This window comes from Castor canadensis, chromosome 13 (genome assembly GCF_047511655.1).
Source record: "Castor canadensis chromosome 13, mCasCan1.hap1v2, whole genome shotgun sequence".
NCBI lineage: Eukaryota > Metazoa > Chordata > Mammalia > Rodentia > Castoridae > Castor > Castor canadensis.
The window spans coordinates 22,132,027-22,155,390 of record NC_133398.1 but is presented as its reverse complement, the minus strand read 5'-3'; the positions used below and the strand labels follow the sequence as shown (position 1 = coordinate 22,155,390).

At 38.4% G+C, this 23,364-nt stretch overlaps 1 protein-coding gene across 2 annotated transcripts in view; it reads left to right on the top strand.

Moving 5' to 3' along the window:
- Positions 1 to 23,364, top strand: part of Kiaa1958 (KIAA1958 ortholog) — a 151,382-nt gene that overhangs the window by 71,276 nt on the left and 56,742 nt on the right. The window lies entirely within an intron of this gene.

Sequence of the window (23,364 nt, the reverse complement as noted above, 5' to 3'; positions counted from 1 at the left end):
CTAGCAGCCTGAGTGCCTTTGGCCTGAAACGTCCTAGAATTAGGTTGCTTTTATAAACATACTTGTCCAATTTTAATGTCAATCTTAAGATTCCCCAAAGGGACCTTTCCATTTATTTTTCTAGCACAGTCATGATCTTATTAATAAAATGTATACCATACACCAAAAATATTCATGTCATTTAGCTGCTATTTGAAAATTATGCTGATTGAAAATTATGCTTTTCAATTTATTCATTTTATTTTTAAAATAACAGCTTTATTGAGATGTAATTCATATACCACAAAATTCACTTGTAAAATGTACAATTAAGTGGGTTTTGGTATATCCACAGAGTTATAGTCATCACTATTATCTAATTTCAGAACATTTTGACCCTTCCCCCAAGAAGCTCCACATTCATTGGAGGATTATCTTCCCTACTGCCCAGCCCTGGCAACCACTGATCTACTTTCCGTCTCTCTGGATTTCCTTATTCTGTACATTTCAGATAATGGACTCAGATACTATGTAATCTTTTGTGACTGCCTTCTTGGGTTTAGTGTAATATTTTCATGGTTAATCCACATTGTAGCATTTCTTTTTATTGCCAAATAATATTTTATTGTATGGATATATCATATTTCATCTTTCTTTTCATCAGCTGATGGATTTTTGTCTATTAAAATGCTACTATGGGTTGGGGCATGGCTCAAGTGATAGAGTGCCTGCTTAGCAAGCACAAGTCCCTGAATTCAAATCCTCAGAACCATTAAAAAAAAAAAGAGGCAATGCTGCTATGAACATTTCTATACAATTTTGGTGTGGGTGTCTATTTACATCTGCTTTGGCAACTGTCTAGGAGTGGAATCGCTGGTCCTAAGCTAACCCAGTGTATAGTTTTTTGAGGAGCTGCCAAACTGTTTTCCAGAGCACTTCCACCACTTTACAGTCTTACAGTAATGCATAGAGATTCCTATAGCTCCACATTGTCACCATTTATTATTATCCATGTTTTAAAAAGCTATACCTGTACTGTTGGGTGTGCAAAGTAGTGACTCATTACGGTTCTGGCTTGCCTTATGCTATGACTAATCTTATTGAGCATTTTTTCATGTGCTTTTTGGCCATTTGTGTATGTCTTTTGAGAAATGTCTGTTCAAATCTTTTGCCCATTTTTAAATTAAGTTGCCTTTTTATTGATAAGTTATAAAAGTTCTTTATGTATTCTAGATATGTCTCTCATCAGATGTATGATTTGCAAACTCTTTTTCCCATTCTGTGAATTATCTTTTTCTTTCTTTAAAAACTTTTCACTTTAATCATGGAATTAGGATGTGGTCTTTTTTTTAATATGCACATCACTGGACGTGTGTTATCTTTATTAGGACAGTGAATTCTGTGCACTAGTAAATTCTAGTTCTCGCTTATGTAAGATATAAGTGATACCTCTTCTCTTAAATAGTTGATTTCTTTATTTGTCCCTTTCCTTTATTATTTTTTTTTTTAGATAGGAGACTTAGCCTGGCAGAACTTTGTCATTCTCAATTTTAATTTAAGAATATAATTTATAAATGTATTTTACTAAGTGGTGCAGTATACTCAAGCAGTTTTGTTTTGTTTTTACTGTTGGAGAACCTGGCACCATTTTTTTTTTTATTAGCGTCTCAGTTATAATCTGGAAAGAAAACCTTCTAGAGTAACATCTCGAACAACAGCCCTGATAAAGCACGGTCACGATGACATGTCATAAAGCAGGTGTAAGATATTTTACATTCACAGAGTCTGAGACATGCTGTCTCCCAGGTGTGATACTAGAGGATATAACTAAAAGACACTATGTGACACTGGATTCTACTTTTCCAGCAGAGGGTCCAAAGGATGGTATGGAACAGCCCTGAAAAAAAATCGAGCAGTTTAGTTAGACTGCTACTGTGCTCCACACTAGCTTACCTTGCAAAGTAAGATGCAAGACACTGAGCTATAGACCATATTTGTTTTTGGGTTTTTTTACATAATTATCTGGGTGAAAATCAGCCTGCTTGGGAAAAAATTTTTTCAGTCCTTTTATTATTGTGTCTATAATATTCCTTTAGGTTTTTCCCTACCTTAGTGACCTTGTACTAGTAATAGCTATAAAAATAGAAATGGTGAAGGATAGCACATAATATGTCATCATGAATTGTGATTTGACTTCACTCGTGAGGAGGATTGGTTTGACTTGGAGTTGAACTCTCACTCAAGAAAAGCAGAATGAAGATATGTTAATGGGAGTCTTGTAAGGGATTGTCCTCCAGTTCTGATCCTTTGTTCTGTGGGGGATTCCACACTGCCAGCGTATCGTTAGCTTTGCAGAAACACTGTTTGGATTGGATTTGGATTGAGACAAAATCCTGAGTGACATTTTTCTTTTGTGACAGATATATAAAGTTAACCCATGATAGATAATCTTCATTTGAATATAGATTTAAAAATATAGAGTCCAGCATGGGTAAATGTCTGTGAATGATCTGTATAGGTGAGCTTTCCACAGTGAATGTAAAGCACGCTTGGAACTAAGCTGAAAACAAAGGTTCTCAAAGAACTAGCTGAAGCTAAATTGGGCTCATAAAAACGGGTACTGTGGAAGCTTGAGTTCTTATCAGATCGTTGCAGAAATATTACATATCTTTAAATAACACTTTTAAATAATTTGATAAATGACTCTTGAGTCAGCCAGAAACAAAGAGAAATTGTTCCATTTTGTTCAGTTGTACCGATGCCATTTAAATTCTGTTCCCCTAGAGGAAAATCATCCTTATTTCTGTCAGAAATTCATAAAGTTATAAAATGTTAATCAAGGTGTGAATAACTCACTAATTTTCACGTCATCCCTGCCATACTGCTCAATACACATTTTAGCAAATAATGAGTAAAGTGCACATATATTAGTTGAAGAATTACTGACTATTAATAAGTAGCTTGTATTCCATTAATTTTTGCGGTTTTTATACAATTTGGAGGGCATTTGTCATAATAAAATTTAAATCCCTATTGTATTATGAGTTAGGTTCTTATGTGTACATTTCTTGGATATACTCATATATGTAGCTTAGGATTTTGTGTAAGGGCCCCTTTTATTAATCAACTTCTCAAAAGCTCTATGGTAGCAAGCAGTCAGTTTTTGCTTTTAAAATTTGTAGTATACATATCTTTCTTTTAAAATATATATTTGTATCTTTTTCTAATAGATTAATATGTGTCTTTTTGTACAGTCATGGGATCCCATTCTGAGAAATGTGTTGTTACACAATTTTGTCATTGTGCAGATGTCATAAATTGACTTACACAAACTAAATGGAATAGCTACTTTTCACTTAGGCCACATGGCACAGCCTATTGCTCCTAGGCTACAAACCTCTAGTGTGTTACTACAGTGAGAATACTGTAGACAGTTGTATCAGATAGTAAGTGTGTATGTAAACATAGCTAAAAATAGCAAAGGAACTGTGGAAATACAATGTAATAGATGAAAACAGTGCATCTGTAAGGACACTACTGTGAATGGAGTGGGCAGGACTGGATGTTGCTCTGGGGACTCAGTGGATGAGTGGTGAGTGACTGATGGCTGCAGACACTACTGTATACTTCCATAGACCATAAACCCTGTCAGGCTACACTGAATTTATTTTTAAAAACCCTTTTTTCAGTAATAAATTAACCATACCTTTCTGTAACTTTTTAACTATTATAACATTTTGCTTAAAATACAAGTGCATTGTACAACTGTACAAAGATAACTTCTTACTAAATATTTTCTTATTCTATAAGCTTTTTCTGTTTAAAAATATTTATTTACTTTTTAAGCTATTTTGGTTATAAATAAGACGTAGACACACCCATCAGTATACGCCTGCACAGAGTCAGGCTCTTCAGTACCGCCGTCCTCCACCTCTTGTCCCACTGAAGGTCTTCAGGGGCTGTAACCCGCATGGAGCTGCCATCAGCTGTGACAGCAATGCCTTCTGCAACACCTCCTGCAGGACCTGCCTGAGGCTGTTGCACAGTTAGCTGGGTTTTTTTTTAAATAAGGAGTATACCCTAAGATAGTGATTAAAAAGCAGTATAATATGGCTTAAGCCTGTAATCCTATCTACTTGGGAGGCAGAGATAGGGACAATCCAGGGTGGAGACATGTGTCTGTCATCCCAGCTACACAGGAAGCATAAACAGAAGGACCTGGGCAGAAAGCAAGACCCTATCTCCAAAATAACCAATGCAAAAAAAAAAAAAAAAAAAAAAAAAGGTTGGTGGCATGGCTCAAGCCAGTGTGCCTGCTTAGCAAGCATGAGGCCCTGAGTTCAACCCCAGGTACTGCAAAAAAAAAAAAGAAAATATATTAAATATATAAACTAGTAACGTTCTTGTTTATTATCCCCTATTATGTACTACACACAATTGTATGTGTTATACTTTCCTACAACAAGCAGCACGGGACGCTTTTTTACATTGGCTTCACCACGAACACTTGCGTACTGAATTGTGCTGCAATATTATGTCTACAGTGTCAGCAACTGATAGGAATTTCTCAGCTCCACTGTAATCATATGCACCTACCGTCGTGTGTGGTCTGTCATGCACTGGGACGTTGGTACGTGGTGCCTGAGTGCCTTAAAAATAGTAACTCATGGTCTCACAGTTGTGTTGGAGAGACACTAGCTTTTAAGTTGCCATTTGAGGGGATATGGGTTTTCTTAATTTTTATGAAGACTGTTATTTCAGTGTCATTTTAGCTGTCTTGTTTTCTGCCTTTGGTATTTTGTTTAGGAAGTTGTTTCCCTACTGTAAGATCACATAAATAGTTACCTGGGGAAATAGGTAGCTTTGTGGTAGAATACTTGCTTAGCATATCATTCAAAAGATATTTAAAAACACAAAAAATTTTAAAAAGTTATCTATATTTTCCTCTGGTGCTTTTATGGTTTTTATTTCCCCCTCCTTTATTTGTCTTTCTTTCATGACTTTTTTTTTTTTTTTGGCAGTGCTGGGGTTTGAACTCAGAGCCTTGCACTTGTAAGCAGGTGCTCTACCACTTGAGCCACACCTCAGCCTCTTTTTTAACATTTAGCCCTATAGTTCCACTTTGGGATGGACTCTTGTGTCAGTATTTTTGCAGGGTTACAGCATTCTTCACTGAATAATTCCCATTCTTCACTGAATTGATTAACCTATCACATTTTATTTATAATCAGGTCTATTTCTATTTCACTTCTGTTTTTACTGATCACTGTCTTTTTTCTTCTAATTTTTACTGTGCAATTGTATTTTATAAAAAAGGCATTCAAACAGAAAAGGTGGTCTCAATCATTTAATGTTTTTTTTGAAAAAATGCTAATGTAAAATTGATTAAGAACCAGGTGCCAGTGGCTCATACCTGTAGTCCTGGCTACTCAGGAGGCAGAGATCAGAGGATCAAGGTTTGAGACCAGCCTAGGCAAATGGTTTGTGAGACCCTATCTTGAAAAATGCCCAGCAAAAAATAGGACTGGTGGAGTGACTCAGCTGGTGGAGTGCCTGCCCAACAAGTATGAAGCCCTGAATTCAAACCCCAGTATGACCAAAAACATAAATAAATAAATAAAGTTGATTAGGTATATATTATGTTCAGTTATTTGGTTCACATTTCTTTCATCAGAAACAGAAACCCTAGGTTAAAATCAAGGGAGAGAATTAATTGCTTTATAGTCCAAGGACAGACCTTCAAACAAGCATATACCCGTGGTTCAGACAATATTCAGTTCTCTTGCATTTGCCACCCTGCCTTCCTTGGTTCAGTATTCATGCCTCCATATGGTTTCATACCGAGCAGCATACAGAGCCTGCATTACAGCATTGGTACTAACACCTGAACTAGTCAGGTATCAGGCCCCACCCTGGAAACTGTTTTGAGATCTGTCCTACCCTAGCCACATAGCTGGAGGTGAGAGGGATGGGCAGAGGTGGGGGTGACCTTCCAAGAACATTCTAAGTCCTGTACTTGAGCAGTGCAGATCAGAGATCCCTACTACTGTTTATGATTTATGTGCAGTTGGTTTTATTTTCAGTTTTTAGGGTTTTTGGTGGGAGTAGACAGGAAGAGTATTGTTTATCATTCAAATACAGAGGAACAATAATATAAGGGAGAGAAATATGTAAAAGTGTGTTTAATTATGCATATATGCATGTACATACATTCACACATATTATTTTGAATATTTCCTTATTCTATAAGAAATACATGCCTCTTCTCACAAGAAAGAACAAGACAAAAAATTGCTTTCTTGGCTACACCTTTTCCTATACGTCCTTGCAAGAGAACCTGAGACAAATTTTGAAGGATAAAAGAAACAAACTAAAAATGTTAGTTCTTTTTTTGCCATCATTTTCCTCCTTGTCACAAATGGGTGCTCATCTGAGGCTCGTGTGGCTGGCAGCTCTGGGCTTTGACAAAGTACTTGGGCCATGCAGAATTTAGAATCACTTGTATCTGGTTGTGCCCAGTCCTGCCTCCCGCTGGCCTTACACCCTGAGACTCAGGTTCCACACTGGCATATTGATGATAGTGTCTGTCTGGAAGTGTTATTGTAAGGTTCAAAAGCAAATCTGTACATGACGCACGAAAGGGGAGGCTAACACATCATAAGCATTCCACAACTGGGTTATTTCCACCCGTATTCATACTTGAATTTTCATTGTTCTTGGTACTTCTTTGATAGTGAGGTAGATTCTGCTTTTATGCCTTTTCACCCATACATCTGTTAAAATGTGCTCCATCACACAGTCTCATCAGCATCACCTGAGATCTTACTAGAAATGCAGAGCCTCAGGCCAGCAGGACCCATGTTATCAGTCATATCATCGCTCCATCCCCGCAGCTGGCAGCTTTGGACACTTTTGTGTGAGAGCATTCCTTCCTCTGTGCGTCTGCACTTCCCCAAAGGAGAGGCCAGGAACGTTCTTCCCAAGGTTGTTTTTCAGCATGTCTGTGACATTAAGCTTTGCCACGTAAATGTATCCACACTAGACTTAGGGAAATACAAATGGAAACTACAGTGAGATACAGTTTTACTCCTAACAGAAAGGCTATTTTGACTATCCCAAATTTTGCTTTTAAGGTATTGAAAAATTGGGGACAGGCTTGTGGGAGTGTAAATTGGTACAACTACTTTAGATACCAGTTTACATTATATATCATACAACCTAGGAATTCAATTTTTAAGTGTGTGTGTGGAGAGACTTCTTCATAGATACATAAAAGACTAGTACAAGGGTATGTATACATTGCAACTTTGTGATAACAAGGGGAAAAAAATCAGTTAACCTCAATGTCTGTCAGTAGAGAGATAGATAAATAAATTGTGATATATTTTTCAGTGAAATAGATGAATCAGACAGATATACACTTATTAATGTGGATAAATCTGGAAAACACATTTGTAGAATATATATTTAAAAAAATTTATTAGCATATTGCTGTAAGGGGGATACTTTGTGACATTTACATATGTGCTTACAGTATATCTTAGTTAGATTCACCCCTCCAATCTGTCTTCCTCATCTTAGAACAATTTCAACAGACTTCATTGTTCTATTTTCATGCATGAATATAAAATCATCCATTGTATTCGCCCTCCTTTGCCCTTTCCTTATGCTCTCCCACTGGTATCCACCCCTGAAGTACCTGTTTTACTTTCCTGTGCTTCATTAAAAAAAAATTTTTTTTTTACTATATGGTTTATATTCTTACATTAAAAAAAAAAAAACAGCATGAACAGTACCAGAGATTGTATGTTTGACACACAAACCTTTCACACAGTTAAACATAGACTGGAGGGAGACACCCCAGATACACGATCGTGGCTGCTTTTAGGGTTTGGAGGGATGAAAATGTGTACATAAGAAGCATGAACTGTGTCTTAAAATATTTTCTTTTTAAAGAATGTAACAAATATAACAAAATGTTATTTACTAAATCTGAGCAGTGGGAATGGGAATAGGGGTTGATGTGACAGCATAAGCACAGTGCTTCAGGTGAAATCCGGACACATGAACTGCCTGGGTTCAAATCCTAGCTATGTCTCTACTTTGTTGTGTGGCTTTGGCAGGTGGCTTAGCATTCTCTCCTGTAAAATGAAGATAATAATGTATCTATTCTATAGGGTTGATATGCATATTAAATTAATTAACCCATACAGAGCCCTGTGGCTCATGGTAAGCATACTATTTTATCTTTTAAAATATAGATCATGATGCATTAATAAAATTTTGGGACATTTATGAGGACATTATGACATTATTGTCATTACTGAATATGGAAGTTTTTGGAAGAATGCAAACTTCACTACCATTGACTCCTTGTGTATTTGTTTATGGATAAAGAATTTGAGGATTATCCTTACAAATTTCAACACTGTAACTTTCTTCTTTGTGATTGTGATGGTATGCTGTCATGGGAACATCTTTTAAAGCTCTTCTGCTGGAATAAAATTTAAAAACACACAAAACAAAATGTCCTCTATTATCTACCCAGCACTTTTACTTCTAGGATCAACATTGCCTGAGTAGCACAAAGAAAAAGATTGTTTCTTTTATTTTGCTGATGGAAAAGTGGCAAAAGAAGCTAGGAGATCCAGCTGGAGTTGCAGTGAAAAGGAAGCTGGTTTCGTGTGTGTTAACCAAGACAAATGGGCCTCTTGCACTGTGCTCCCAACCTCTGCTTGGATTGAAATGGGAAGAAATGCTGCTGACTGTTCCCCCTTCTTTTATTTTCAGGTCATACCTGTCACCTATCCAGAGTTTAGGCTGCTAGATTAGATCCTAAAAAGATCATTTATTTTTCTGAGAATCGTTTTAAAAAACACCCAGGGTTTACCAGAAGGATTGACTATATCAGGAGTAGGGAGACATGTGTCTTGGTCTTTTTCTGCTAAGGGTCTGTACAACTCACTTGTATTTCAACTTAGCAAACCTTTTTCAAGATCAACTGTATGAGAAGCACTGTGTTGGTTTGATGAAAATAAAAGATGAATGTCATATTCCCTTCCCACGGGAATTGTTTAAAGAGGAGACAGACAAACCACAACTTCATGTGCATCAAATATAGCAGAACACATATGTGGGATGGCTAATTCAGCCTTCAAAAACACTTGGAAGAAGTTGGGCGCTGGTTGTTCATGCCTGTAATCTTACCTACTTGGTTGGCTAAGATCAGGAAGATCATGGTTTGAGGCCAGCCTGGCAAGTAATCTGTGGGACTCCATCTCCAAAATAATCAGAGCAGAATGGAGGAGGTGTGGCTCAAATGAGAGCTCAGGTAGCGTGCCTGCTTTGCAAGTGCAAAAGCCCTGAGTTCAAGCTTCCGTCCTACCAAACAATAAAAATTCAAACGAGCACATGGAATTGCATTTCAGTCGACAGAATAACATGCAAAGACACAAAGGCATGGACATATGAAGAACGTTGAGGAAGAAGGAGTTGAGTGTGGCTTGAGAGTAGGTTTCAAGGGAGTCCAGCAGGAGAGCTGCTGCTGGAAGAAGAAGCTGGAGCCACTTGTGCAGGGCTGTGCATGTGATGTCACACGTGTCCTACGTGGGAGGCAGTTCATTTTCTTAGAGGATCATGCAGGTAGCATTGGGGAAGTAGAGGCTGGGACATAAGAGCTGTGCTAATAAGGCACAACAGTAATTGTGAGAGATGGCAGTACGTGTTCACGTGAGGCCACAGTAGATGGCATTGAAGAGAAGAACACAGGAATGTCTGAGGATTTAAAGAACAGAGCTCGAAGACCTCTGGGGATCTCTGTCACCTCTCGCACAGCACTCCACTGTTTTAGGTAGCACCGAAAGATCTGCAGGGCACCGAGTCTGCGGTGAAGTCCTGAAAGTGTAGGAGCGTTCTGAAGCCCGTCATGAACATCCTTTACCCGCTTGTTCAACAGGTACTTGGTGTAAGCCTGCTGAGTGCTAAGATTGGATAAGGCAGATAAAACAAGGCAGAATACGGCTCCTGTTCTCCTGCTGCCTACAGTCGAATGAGAGAGTGACACCCAACTCCTGCCCTCTTGAAAACATCCCCAGATTACCAGCCATTGTGACACAGGCCTATAAGCCCAGCACTCAGTAGGCTGAGGTGGGAGGATTGAGAGTTCAAGGCTAGCCTGGGCTATGTGGTAACACCCTGTCTCAAAGAAAAAGAAAAGGTCCCCAACTTAAAAAACCAAACTATGCTGGGTGCGGGTGGCTCATGCCTGTAATTCTAGCTGTTCGGGAGGCAGAGATCGGGAGGATCATGGTTTAAAGCCAGCCCAGGCAAATAGTTCAGGAGACCCTATCTCAAAAATACCTAACATAAAAATGGCTGGTGGAGTGGCTCAGAGTGTCAGCTCTGAGTTCAAGTCCCAGTACAGCAAACAAAACAAAACGGAGTTTCAAATATTTGCTGAACTGAGATGCTGTTAATCAAATTGTGAATGACTTTGAAGGTGAAATTGGTTGCCTTTAGATAACACATGTATTAAGACTTTTTAGGATGATACATGACTACCTGTGGTTAGATGAACAATAAAGCCACTCTGATAGATGAAGGCCAAGTCTTTCCTAGCTGGGAATTAAAAGTGTAGAAGCTATAGGCAACCTATTCCACATAATTTATTTATTTATTTTTTTGAGTTCAATGTCTTTTTCTTTTCTTTTTTTTTTTTCAATTTTCTTTTATTATACATATGTGCATACAAGGCTTGGTTCATTTCTCCCCCCTGCCCCCACCCCCTCCCTTACCACCCACTCCGCCCCCTCCCTCTCCCCCCCACCCCCTCAATACCCAGCAGAAACTATTTTGCCCTTATCTCTAATTTTGTTGAAGAGAGAGTATAAGCAATAATAGGAAGGAACAAGGTTTTTTGCTGGTTGAGATAAGGATAGCTATACAGGGCATTGACTCACATTGATTTCCTGTGCGTGGGTGTTACCTTCTAGGTTAATTCTATTCCACGTAATTTATTAAAAACACTTCCTACCCAGCTACAAGTAGCAAGCCTAGCTATATTAAAATTGTAATAGTGCTTATAATTTGCAGGCGACTGGTGACCTAGTTTTAAGAATTAAAACTAATAACTAGTAGTTTTCTAAAAGGCAAAAGTAGAAAAACTAATTCCTCTGTGGTATAAATTTATAGATTTATGAGAAATTGTGTTTTCATTGTTTTGGAGGATGTATGTATTTGTTTACTTTGAGGCAAATTCTCACTATGTAACTCAGGCTGACTTTGAACTCCAGATCCTCCTGCCTCAGCCTCCTGAGTGCTGGGATTACAGGCATGTACCCCCATTCCCAGCTCCATAATGACTTTTTTTCAACTGCTCACATACACTTTTTTTTAGTACCATTTCTGTAGTATTCAGAAGAAAGTCTTCCCAATTGATATTTTATTTCTTTAAAGTAAGATCATTTTCATATTATACCAATGAAGTCAAAACTCTACACTTTTTGTGTGATTCAAGTTCACTTACAATGTGATTAATATTTTAGATATGCGAAATGCACCCAAGTATTCAAAATGCATCCACATACAGCAAACTAGCAAGTATCTATAAATTTCAGCATGTAATTTGCTTTCATTGAATTTGTATCTGACTAAGACTTCTAAGAAACCAGGAACAGATTCAGAATTGAAAAGGGCTGAACTACGATAGCCTCACCTTGTCATCTGGTCCTTGTGGCCTGAAAAGATGAAATAGTGTACAGTGTTAAGATGCACAGGCGGTGGATGACGGAGTCCTACCTCAGCGTCCCGTGCATTCCTTGTGTGTGTCTTGCTAGAGAAGCAGTGCCACCACCCTCTCCACACAGGTGGAGCTGCCTGACCACTTTGCATCTCAGCAGGGATGCACAGAGTACAGGTGATCCTTCTCATTTTAGGTCCAGTGATAATTTCTCTTTCATTCTATACCTTATTCACATAACTCATGGCTTATGCTACCAAAAGAGTGTATTGGAACTATGAGAAGTATTTATAGAGCAGCACCAAAAGGAAAAAAATTATGCTTCTATGGCTACAAGACAATTTAAACTTTATTTTAGGTAAGAACAATGGTCTGACTGGCAATCACATCAACCTGATTTAAAAAAATTTTTTATTTTATTCATATGAATTCATACAATGTTTGGGTCACTTCTCCCCCCTTCCCCCGCCCCCTCCCTTACCCCCCCACCCCCTCCCTTACCCCCCCTTACCCCTCACTACCCAGGAGAAACTATTTTGCCCTTATCTCTAATTTTGTTGAAGAGAGAGTATAAGCAATAATAGGAAGGAACAAGGGTTTTTGCTGGTTGAGATAAGGATAGCTATACAGGGAGTTGACTCACATTGATTTCCTGTGCGTGTGTGTTACCTTCTAGGTTCATTCTTCTTGATCTAACCTTTTCTCTAGTTCCTGGTCCCCTTCTCCTATTGGCCTCAGTTGCTTTTAAGGTATCTGCTTTAGTTTCTCTGCGTTAAGGGCAACAAATGCTAGCTAGTTTTTTAGGTGTCTTACCTATCCTCACCCCTCCCTTGTGTGCTCTCGCTTTTATCATGTGCTCAAAGTCCAGTCCCCTTGTTGTGTTTGCCCTTGATCTAATGTCTGCATATGAGGGAGAACATATGATTTTTGGTCTTTTGGGCCAGGCTAACCTCACTCAGAATGATGTTCTCCAATTCCATCCATTTACCAGCGAATGATAACATTTCGTTCTTCTTCATGGCTGCGTAAAATTCCATTGTGTATAGATACCACATTTTCTTAATCCATTCGTCAGTGCTGGGGCATCTTGGCTGTTTCCATAACTTGGCTATTGTGAATAGTGCTGCAATAAACATGGATGTGCAGGTGCCTCTGGAGTAACCTGTGTCACAGTCTTTTGGGTATATCCCCAAGAGTGGTATTGCTGGATCAAATGGTAGATCAATGTTTAGATTTTTAAGTAGCCTCCAAATTTTTTTCCAGAGTGGTTTTACTAGTTTATATTCCCACCAGCAGTGTAAGAGGGTTCCTTTTTCCCCACATCCTCGCCAACACCTGTTGTTAGAGGTGTTGCTAATGATGGCTATTCTAACAGGGGTGAGGTGGAATCTTAGTGTGGTTTTAATTTGCATTTCCTTTATTGCTAGAGATGGTGAGCATTTTTTCAAGTGTTCTTTTGGCCATTTGAATTTCTTCTCTTGAGAAAGTTCTGTTTAGTTCACTTGCCCATTTCTTTATTGGTTCATTAATTTTGGGAGAATTTAGTTTTTTAAGTTCCCTATATATTCTGGTTATCAGTCCTTTGTCTGATGTGTAGCTGACAAATATTTTCTCCCACTCTGTGGGTGTTCTCTTCAGTTTAGAGACCATTTCTTTTGATGAACAGAAGCTTTTTAGTTTTATGAGGTCCCATTTATCTATGCTATCTCTTAGTTGCTGTGCTGCTGGAGTTCCATTGAGAAAGTTCTTGCCTATATCTATTAATTCCAGAGTATTTCCTACTCTTTCCTGTATCAACTTTAGAGTTTGGGGTCTGATATTAAGATCCTTGATCCATTTTGAGTTAATATTGGTATAGGGTGATATACATGGATCTAGTTTCAGTTTTTTGCAGACTGCTAGCCAGTTTTCCCAGCAGTTTTTGTTGAAGAGGCTGCTATTTCTCCACCGTATATTTTTAGCTCCTTTGTCAAAGACAAGTTGGTTATAGTTGTGTGGCTTCATATCTGAGTCCTCTATTCTGTTCCACTGGTCTTCATGTCTGTTTTTATGCCAGTACCATGCTGTTTTTATTGTTATTGCTTTGTAATATAGTTTGAAGTCAGGTATCGTGATACCTCCTGCATTGTTCTTTTCACTGAGTATTGCCTTGGCTATTCGTGGCCTCTTGTGTTTCCATATAAATTTAACGGTAGATTTTTCAATCTCTTTAATGAATGTGATTGGAATTTTGATGGGAATTGCATTAAACATGTAGATTACTTTTGGGAGTATAGCCATTTTTACTATGTTGATTCTACCAATCCATGAGCATGGGAGATCTCTCCACTTTCTATAGTCTTCCTCAATCTCTTTCTTCAAAAGTTTATAGTTTTCCTCATAGAGGTCATTCACATCCTTTGTTAGGTTTACACCAAGGTATTTGATTTTTTTTGAGGCTATTGTAAATGGAATTGTTTTCATACATTCTTTTTCAGTTTGCTCATTGTTAGTGTATAGAAATGCTAATGATTTTTCTATGTTGATTTTATATCCTGCTACCTTGCTGTAGCTATTGATGGTGTCTAGAAGCTTCTGAGTAGAGTTTTTTGGGTCTTTAAGGTATAGGATCATGTCGTCTGCAAATAGGGATATTTTGACAGTTTCTTTACCTATTTGTTTTCCTTTTATTCCTTCATCTTGCCTAGTTGCTCTGGCTAGGAATTCCAGTACTATGTTGAATAGGAGTGGAGATAGTGGGCATCCTTGTTTGGTTCCTGATTTTAGAGGGAACGGTTTCAGTTTTTCTCCATTAAGTATAATGCTGGCTGTAGGTTTGTCATATATAGCTTTTATAATGTTGAGGTACTTTCCTTCTATTCCTAGTTTTCGTAGAGCTTTTATCATGAAATGGTGTTGGATCTTATCAAAGGCTTTTTCTGCATCTATTGAGATGATCAAGTGGTTTTTGTCTTTGCTTCTGTTAATGTGGTTTATTACGTTTATTGATTTTCGTATGTTGAACCACCCCTGCACTCCTGGGATGAAGGCTACTTGGTCGTGGTGAATGATCTTTTTGATGTATTGATGAAGTCCGTTTGCCATTATTTTGTTGAGGATTTTTGCATCAATGTTCATTAAGGAGATTGGCCTATAGTTCTCCTTTTTGGAGGTGTCTTTGCCTGGTTTTAGAATAAGTGTAATACTGGCTTCATAAAATGTGTTAGTCAGTTTTCCTTCCCTTTCTATTTCGTGGAACAGCGTAAGGAGGGTTGGTGTCAGTTCTTCTTTAAAGGTCTGATAGAATTCAGCAGAGAATCTATCAGGTCCTGGACTTTTCTTTTTGGGGAGACTCTTGATTGCTGCTTCAATTTCATTTTGTGTTATAGATCTATTCAGGCGATTAATATTCTCTTGGTTCAGTTTTGGATGATCATATGTATCTAGAAATCTGTCCATTTCTTTAAGATTTTCGAATTTATTTGAATATAGGTTCTCAAAGTAGTCTCTGATGATTTCCTGCACTTCCATGGTGTTTGTTGTTATCTCCCCTTTTGCATTCCTGATTCTACTAATTTGAGTTTTTTCTCTCCTCATTTTAGACAGGTTTGCCAGGGGTCTGTCGATCTTGTTTTCAAAGAACCAACTTTTTGTTTCATTAATTCTTTGTATGGTTTTTTTGGTTTCTAGTTCATTGATTTCAGCTCTTATTTTTATTATTTCTCTCCTTCTATTTATTTTGGGATTTGCTTGTTCTTGTTTTTCTAGGAGTTTAAGATATATCATTAGGTCATTGATTTGGGATCTTTCAGTCTTTTTAATATATGCACTCATGGCTATAAACTTTCCTCTCAGGACTGCCTTTGCTGTGTCCCATATGTTCCAGTAGTTGTGTTTCATTTTCATTGACTTCCAGGAACTTTTTAATTTCCTCTTTTATTTCATCAATGACTCATTGTTCATTAAGCAGTGAGTTACTCAGTTTCCAGCTGTTTGCATGTTTTTTGTCTTTACTTTTGTTGTCAAGTTCTAGTTTTATTGCATTGTGATCGGGTAGAATGTATGGTATAATTTCTATTTTCTTATACTTGCTTTGTGCCCTAGGATATGATCTATTTTGGAAAATGTTCCTTGGGCTGCTGAGAAGAATGTATATTGTGTAGAAGTTGGATGAAATGTTCTGTAGACATCAGCTAGGTCCATTTGATCTATGGTATATTTTGGATCTAGGATTTCTTTATTGATTTTTTTGTTTGGATGACCTATCTATTGATGATAATGGGGTATTAAAGTCTCCCACGACCACTGTGTTGGAGTTAATATATGCTTTTAGGTCTTTCAGGGTGTGTTTGATGAAATTGGGTGCGTTGACATTGGGTGCATACAGATTGATGATTATTATTTCCTTTTGGTCTATTTCCTCTTTTATTAGTATGGAATGTCCTTCTTTATCTCGTTTGATCAATGTAGGTTTGAAGTCTACTTTATCAGAGATAAGTATTGCTACTCCTGCCTGTTTTTGGGGGCCATTGGCTTGGTAAATCTTCTTCCAGCCTTTCATCCTAAGACTATGCTTATTTCTGTCAGTGAGATGGGTCTCCTGTAAGCAACAAATTGTTGGATCTTCCTTTTTAATCCAGTTGTGTCAGATGGTGCCTTTTGATGGGTGAATTAAGTCCGTTAACATTAAGTGTTAGTACTGATAGGTATGTGGTGATTCCTGTCATTTCGTTGTCTTAGTTGTTTGAAGGTTTGATTGTGTGTACCTAAGTTGAGGTTATTCTCTACTTTCTTGCTTTTTCTTTTCCTGTGGTTTGGTGCTGCCTGTCTTTTCATGGTTAAGTTGGGTTTCACTTTCTGTGTGCAGAATCCCTTGCAGAATCTTTTGTAGTGGTGGCTTTGTGGTCACATATTGTTTTAATTTCTGCTTATCATGGAAGAGTTTTATTGCTCCATCTATTTTGAATGATTGTTTTGCTGGGTAGAGTATCCTGGGGTTGAAGTTATTTTCATTCAGTGCCGGAAGATCTCACCCCACGCTCTTCTTGCTTTTAATGTTTCTGTTGAGAAGTCTGGTGTGATTTTGATGGGTTTACCTTTGTATGTTATTTGTTTTTTCTCTCTTACAGCCTTCAGTATTCTTTCTCAGGTCTCTGTACTTGTTTTAATGATAATATGCTGTGGGGTAGTTCTATTTTGGTCTAGTCTGTTTGGTGTTCTGGAGGCCTCTTGCATCTGTATGGGAATAGATTTTTCTAGATTTGGGAAATTTTCCATTATTATTTTGTTGAATATATTATGCATTCCCTTCGCTTGCCCCTCTTCTCCTTCTTCAATGCCCATGATTCTCAGGTTTGTACTTTTGATGGAGTTGGTGAGTTCTTGAATTTTCTTTTCACAGGTCTTGAGTTGTTTAACTAATAGTTCTTCGTTTTTTTCTTTAATTACCATTTCATCTTCGAGTTCTGAGATTCTGTCTTCTATTTGTTCTATTCTGCTGTATTGGCCTTCCATTTTGTTTTGCGGTTGCCCTCCTGGTTTCTCCGTTTAACGTGAAGTGTGGATGCTATGCGTGGGCTGGAGGTGTGGAGGAATCAAAGTTTTGCCTCTTCTTGGTGGTTTTCCTGTAAGGTGTATCTCCAGCATCTCTCCAAGATTTTACTTTAGGATGCACTCTTTCTACTTCCTCCCTCTAGCCGCCATCTTGGAATCCCATAAATCTGATTTAATGATTGATGCAGCTTAGTTGGTTTATTGACTTGTTAGGACACAGATATCAATTGGTTTCTTCAGAACTGCTATAAAATCTATAGGATATTAATTTTTATTGCCTTTTTCCAGTTTTCTTGGAAATCCACATAGTAAGCAATAAAGTAGTATTGTTGAATGTAACAGTCTCACCTTAGCTCTCACCACCCCAAAATCCTAACTCTTTAAAGGAAACTTCTTTATATAGGTGCTGGTGGCTCATGCCTGTAATCCTAGGTACTTGGGAAGCTGAGATCAGGATAATTACAGTTTGAGGCTAGCCCGGGCAAATAGTTTGTGAGAGCCCATCTCCAAAATAACCAGAGCGAAAGGGACTGGAGGTGTGGTTTAAGTGGTAGAGCGCCTACTTTGCAAATGTGAAGCCCTGAGTTAAAACCCCAGTCCCACCAAGAAAAGGAAACTCCTTCTGATCCTTTGTCTACTTTTAATTTTTCAAAAATTCTGAAAAAACTGCATATCCCCCTATTTCTTGATTTGTTACTTCCACAGACTCTGTTACAAAAGGGAGGCAGAGGTGAGAAGATCACAGTTCAATGCCAACCCCTGGTAAAAGTATGAGACCCTATCTGAAAAACAAACTAAAGCAAAAAGGGCAGGAGGTGGGGCTCAGGTTTACTCACCTGTCCAGTAAATACAAGGCCTTGAGTTCAAATCTTAGTACCACCAAAAAAAAATGTGGATTCAACTAATTTTCATTAACCTTCCAATTTCTGACTTAGATTATTTATACAAGAAAGCCTGGCTTGGAGGTGCACACATATAATTCTAGGACTCAGGAGACTGAGGCAGGAGGATCACAGGTTTGAGGACAGCCTGGGATATGTAGTGAGACTGTCTTACAAAAAATAAAATAAAATAAAATAAAGCCCCTGGCACTAAACTATATTTAAAAAAACTAATAAAAAAATAATGCAAGATGAAATAAATGTTCCTCCTCTCCCTCCTGAGGATTAGTGTCCCTGTTCTTGCTACTGTTCCCTCCCCTTTGCCTACAACCTTGTGTCTTCATAAGTTTGTCAGTGTAAAGGGTTTAGAACAATACCTGGTACAGGGAGTTATTCTTCAAAAAGTACGTCCTGGCATTATTACTGGTATTCCAGTTCACTGAATCTAAAATGTGCACGGTATGATGCCCATTATTTTATTTTTCACAAGGAAAGAAAAGAATGCTGCCGGCTAAATTCTAATCCCCAGGAATTGTGAGACAAATTCCAGAGATGTTAAAATGTGGGAAAGCACATTTTGGAATCAAAAAAATCAGTTACTCTTTCCTTTATGTGTGTTGCCTGTGCGTTTTCCTGTAGTTATTGGTAACATTCTCTGAGGAAGGAGTAGTGTACCAATATTATATCTGTGTGTGTGTCTGTCCGTTCATTCATGTCCACGTGTCCAAGGTTCTTGTCTTAATGCATTTTGAACTGGTCGATTTACCCTAATCTGACATCTTCACTGAGTTATATCTGCTGGTTTCTGGGTTTCATGTTACCCTCTTTTTTTCCCTCCTCATTTTGCTGGAATCCATCAAATAACTTCCCAAGAATGGAGGAGATGTAGGAAGTGAACATTTGAGTTCCTAAATTGTTGAAAATTTCTGTCCACTAATATGATTGGAAAAGATTTTCCCTTAATTTGTGTTCCTTCTGGGATTATAGCTACAATAATAACCTCTCAAATCTCTGAGAATTTTAATCAGATCTTTTAAAGTTATCTTCTGCTCTTGAATTAACTTTTTCTCCAGTTTTTCTGTTTTCTGTTTCCTTGTTTTTATACTTAATACTCTCAGTTTGCTTTTGATGCCTCATCTACTTGCTGGTTCATATTTGAGAACGCAGGGCAGAAATCCTGTGTTGGTTTCTTTTGCAGTTGTTTACTAGGTTTGCTTCCCCTAAGCCTTTTCCCTGGGTGGGATGTGTTGGTTGGCTGGGCCATCATTCAGAGAGAGGTAGAGAACTGGCAGGGGGCAACAGGCCTCCAAAGACAAGTCTCAGGTACCCACATCATTTTAGAGGGCTTGGCTCTCTTGTGCCGGGTTCCATTTCCTTAGATTTCTTTCCTGGAAAGATGGGTGGGAAGGTGGAGAGGCCAGGGAGGTACTGGCTGGTATAGCTGCGATGAATTTTTCATAGTCTCTGGATTCAGCTCTACATTTTTCTGTCGTCCTAAGCCCAGAACCTCTCCTAGATTCCATAGAATGTTTAGCCTTTACCTTGGATGCTGCCCTTGCCTGGTATGATCTAGTCCACCACTGTGGGCCCCTGACTACCCATGAGAGCTCATTTAAAATGCAGAGCTTCAGGCCCTAGGGGACCTGGTGAGTCAGAACCTGTGTTATTTTGGCATCCCTGAGTCGATTCTCACCAAGATCTGAGAGCACTGTTCTAGGTTCCATGTCATCACTGTGGCTTCATTTTATTTTTTAACACATGCCATGAGTTTTTCATCCTCAAAAGCTTTGTTTAGATCTCACCAGATGAAGACACCTGGCCAACCTCCCTTCACTTCCAACACCATTGTTACTCTGTAGCCTTTGGCTATAGACAGAAGCTGTAAGCAGGCTGAACAATTTGAGGTGGAGGTGTGGACCAGCATAATGATGAAATACTGAATCCTGGAACACATGCTGATTTTAGTGAATAAAGTTCAACCATTTTCTCTTACAGAAAAAAATTTTTTAATTAAAAAATTGTTTACTGTGATTGATTAAGGAAGTTGACATGTCTGATGCTGACCACCATTAGTGATAATGCACCTTACTGTTGGCCTGGCTACTCAACTTTTCTGGGAGGCCTGGGGGTTTCTGTTTTACGCTTTTGAGGTGATGGAGATATGCGTGAACTCTGCTCCGTTGGTGGTGGTGAAAGGAAGAGAAGGGCTGTAACTCAAGCAAAAGCCGAATGCATTGAAATGCTGGATTTGCTTGGTGATGGTTTAGTCTTTACAACTGTGTCCTTAAAGCAGTAGAAAATAACTTTTAGTGGCCAGATACAGTGGTTCATGTCTATAATCCCAGCTACTCAGGAGGGAGAGATTGGGAGGATCGTGGTTCCTGGGCAAAAAGTTAGTGAGAACCCATCTCATCTAATAAGCTAGGTATGGTGGCTTGCACCTATCATCCTAGCTACTTTGGAGCCAGAGGTAGGAGGATCTCAGTCTAAAGTCAGCCCCTGGCAAAAGTGCAAGACCATATCTAAAAAATAAAGTAAAGCATAAAGGGCTGGGGACAAACCCTGAGTTCAAACCCCAGTACTGCCAAAAAGTAAAAAGAAAGTAACTTTTAATATTAGAATCTATATGGGTAAGATAATTTTATCATTGTATATCTAAAACTTTATAACATTAACCCCTCCTTTTGCTTCTTTTTGAAGCATTTTTTAATTCAGTATTTGATAAGTATGTTTTGTTAAAAGGACACAACTGTTATGTTAGACAACTTGTAATTCTTAAGAAGCAGTGTACTACAGAAGTTAAGCATAGGGCTGTTAGCTCAGACTGGCTGGCTTTAACACTTTCTACCTGTGTGACATCAGGCATGCTTTAACCTACCTGAACCTGAACCTTGGTTTCATTGTCTATACCACAGGGAAATGGATAATGTTCTGACAGGGTTTTATGGGGAACAATGAGGTAATAAAGGTAAGACACCGAGCAGAAGTGCCTGTACCTATGAGTGACTGGTAACTTGTAGCTATGGACATCATAAGCTGGAAGTACTTTGCTAAGGACTGGGGAATGGCTCAGTGGTAGAGTACCTGCCTAGCTAGCATGTGTGAAGCCCTGGGTTTGATGCTCAGCAACACAGAAGAAAAAAGAAAAAGGAGTACTTTGGTAGCAATGCCTGTTGGGAAATGTAGCAGTTGTAATTTTTGTCTGTTACCCTGGTTCATGATACAAAAACATGGCAGTACTGTGACACCATACACTAGAGGTGGCCTGTTTAAAATATCAGCAAGAACCTAGCAGATTCCCTTATGGCAACAGTTGATTGGATCTCAGTAGCAGCAGTAGGAGCTATGCTCAAAATGGAGCGGGTACTTGTGAGGTAATGGAGTGCTAGGTAGCAGTTGGAAAGAGTGAGGTATGTCTGTGGGTATTGAAATGGACTTGTACCCATTTTGCACATATCATGCAGAAACTGGTAGAACTGTATGTATAATACCCTATTTTTATATAAAAGAAAAGAAGACCCATGTTTTAATAAACAGCAAAAGTTAGCAAGAATACTAATTTGTTTATGATGGTTACTTCCTCCTAAGAATGAGAATTTAGCTGGACACCAGTGGCTTATGCCTGCAATCCTAGCTACTTGGGAGGTAAAAATCAGAAGGATCATGGTTCAAAACCAGCTCTGTACAAATAGCTTGTGAGACCCTATCTTAAAAATATCCATCACAGAAAAGGGTTAGGGGCATGGCTCAAGTGGCAGAGTACCTGCCTAGCAAGCAGTAAAGCCCCGAGGTCAAATTCCAATGCTGCCAAAAAAAAAAAAAAAAAAGACAATTTAGAAAGAGTTTTAAGATGGGAAAAGAGAGTGCCAAATTTTGTACTTTCTATAACACATACTTTTTCGTTTAAATTTCTATAATGATTATATATTGCTTTTTTAAATTAAAAATATTAAAGCATTCTAAATGACAAAAATGAAGGGTCTCATATATCCCTTATTTACACTATTGAGTGTATTGTCTAGATTTCAACTCCACCCCTGGTGATCTTATGCTGCAGAGTCTGAAGAGGCCACAGGAACTCTGCTGACTAAAATTCATACAGCTTAGCGCACAAACTCAGAGGCCAGAGAGAGATCCACAAAGGCTGAAAACGGCCTTTATACATGGTGATGGCAAGCCCACCCTCTCTTCACTAAAGGACTGTCTTCAGAGCTGACAGATTCTGAAGTGACTATTCCCGAACTTGAGTAGGTAGATAGTATGTGGCTGACCAGGGTGGAGAGGTGGGATGGGACCATATCTGTAGAGTTTGGAAGTTAAACAAGTGTTCAAAACCCAGAGCCAGGGAGAGAATTTCAGACAGTCCTTAAGGCAGACAACATTCCTCAGACACCAACTTTTGAGAGACATAAACGTAGGGTAGAGAGGCATTCTGGAAATGGGGACCACCGATTTTGGTGGACAGCCAGCAATTTCCAGTTTATCAAGATAAAATTCATATACCATAAAAATCACCCACTTAGAATGTACAGTTCTCTGGTTTCTAGTATATTCACAGAGCTGTTCAGCCATTGCCACCATGTAATTCCTGAACATTTCATCACTGCATTGTCTCCCTTCCCCTTGCAACTCCAGCCCGATTTACTTTTTGTGTCCACGGAATTACCTTTTCTAGACATTTCATATACATGTAATCAGTCATTCAGTGTGCATTCATTTGTAAGGTGTTTTTTTTTTTTTTTTTGCCACAAGAATTATTTGAAGTCATTGGTTTCTACCTAGCTCTGGTTCTTGACAACTTGTTTGACTTAGTAGCTATAAACATGGTCCCATCCCACTCCTCCACCCCGATCAGACACATACTGTCTGTCCACCCAAATTATAAAACATTGCTTTTCAATTTTTGTCAGTTCTTAGACTGAGCTATTTGACCTAAGCCTGTCTCAAGGCACATCCCATCCACATTAGGGAATGTAGCTGTATTTACTCCTCTCTATGGCTGAATAGTATTCTGCTGTATGGATGTACCACATTTTGTTTATCCATTTATGAGTTGAGGGACATTAAGGTTGTTTCCACTCTTTGGCTGTTATGAAAAGTGTTATGAACATTTATGTACAAGTTTTTGAGTGAACAGATATTTTCAGTTCTCTTGGATGTATATGTAGGAGAGAACTTGGTAGGTCATATGCTACCTTTGTTTTTAACTTTTTGAGAACTGTAATCCTAAGTAGC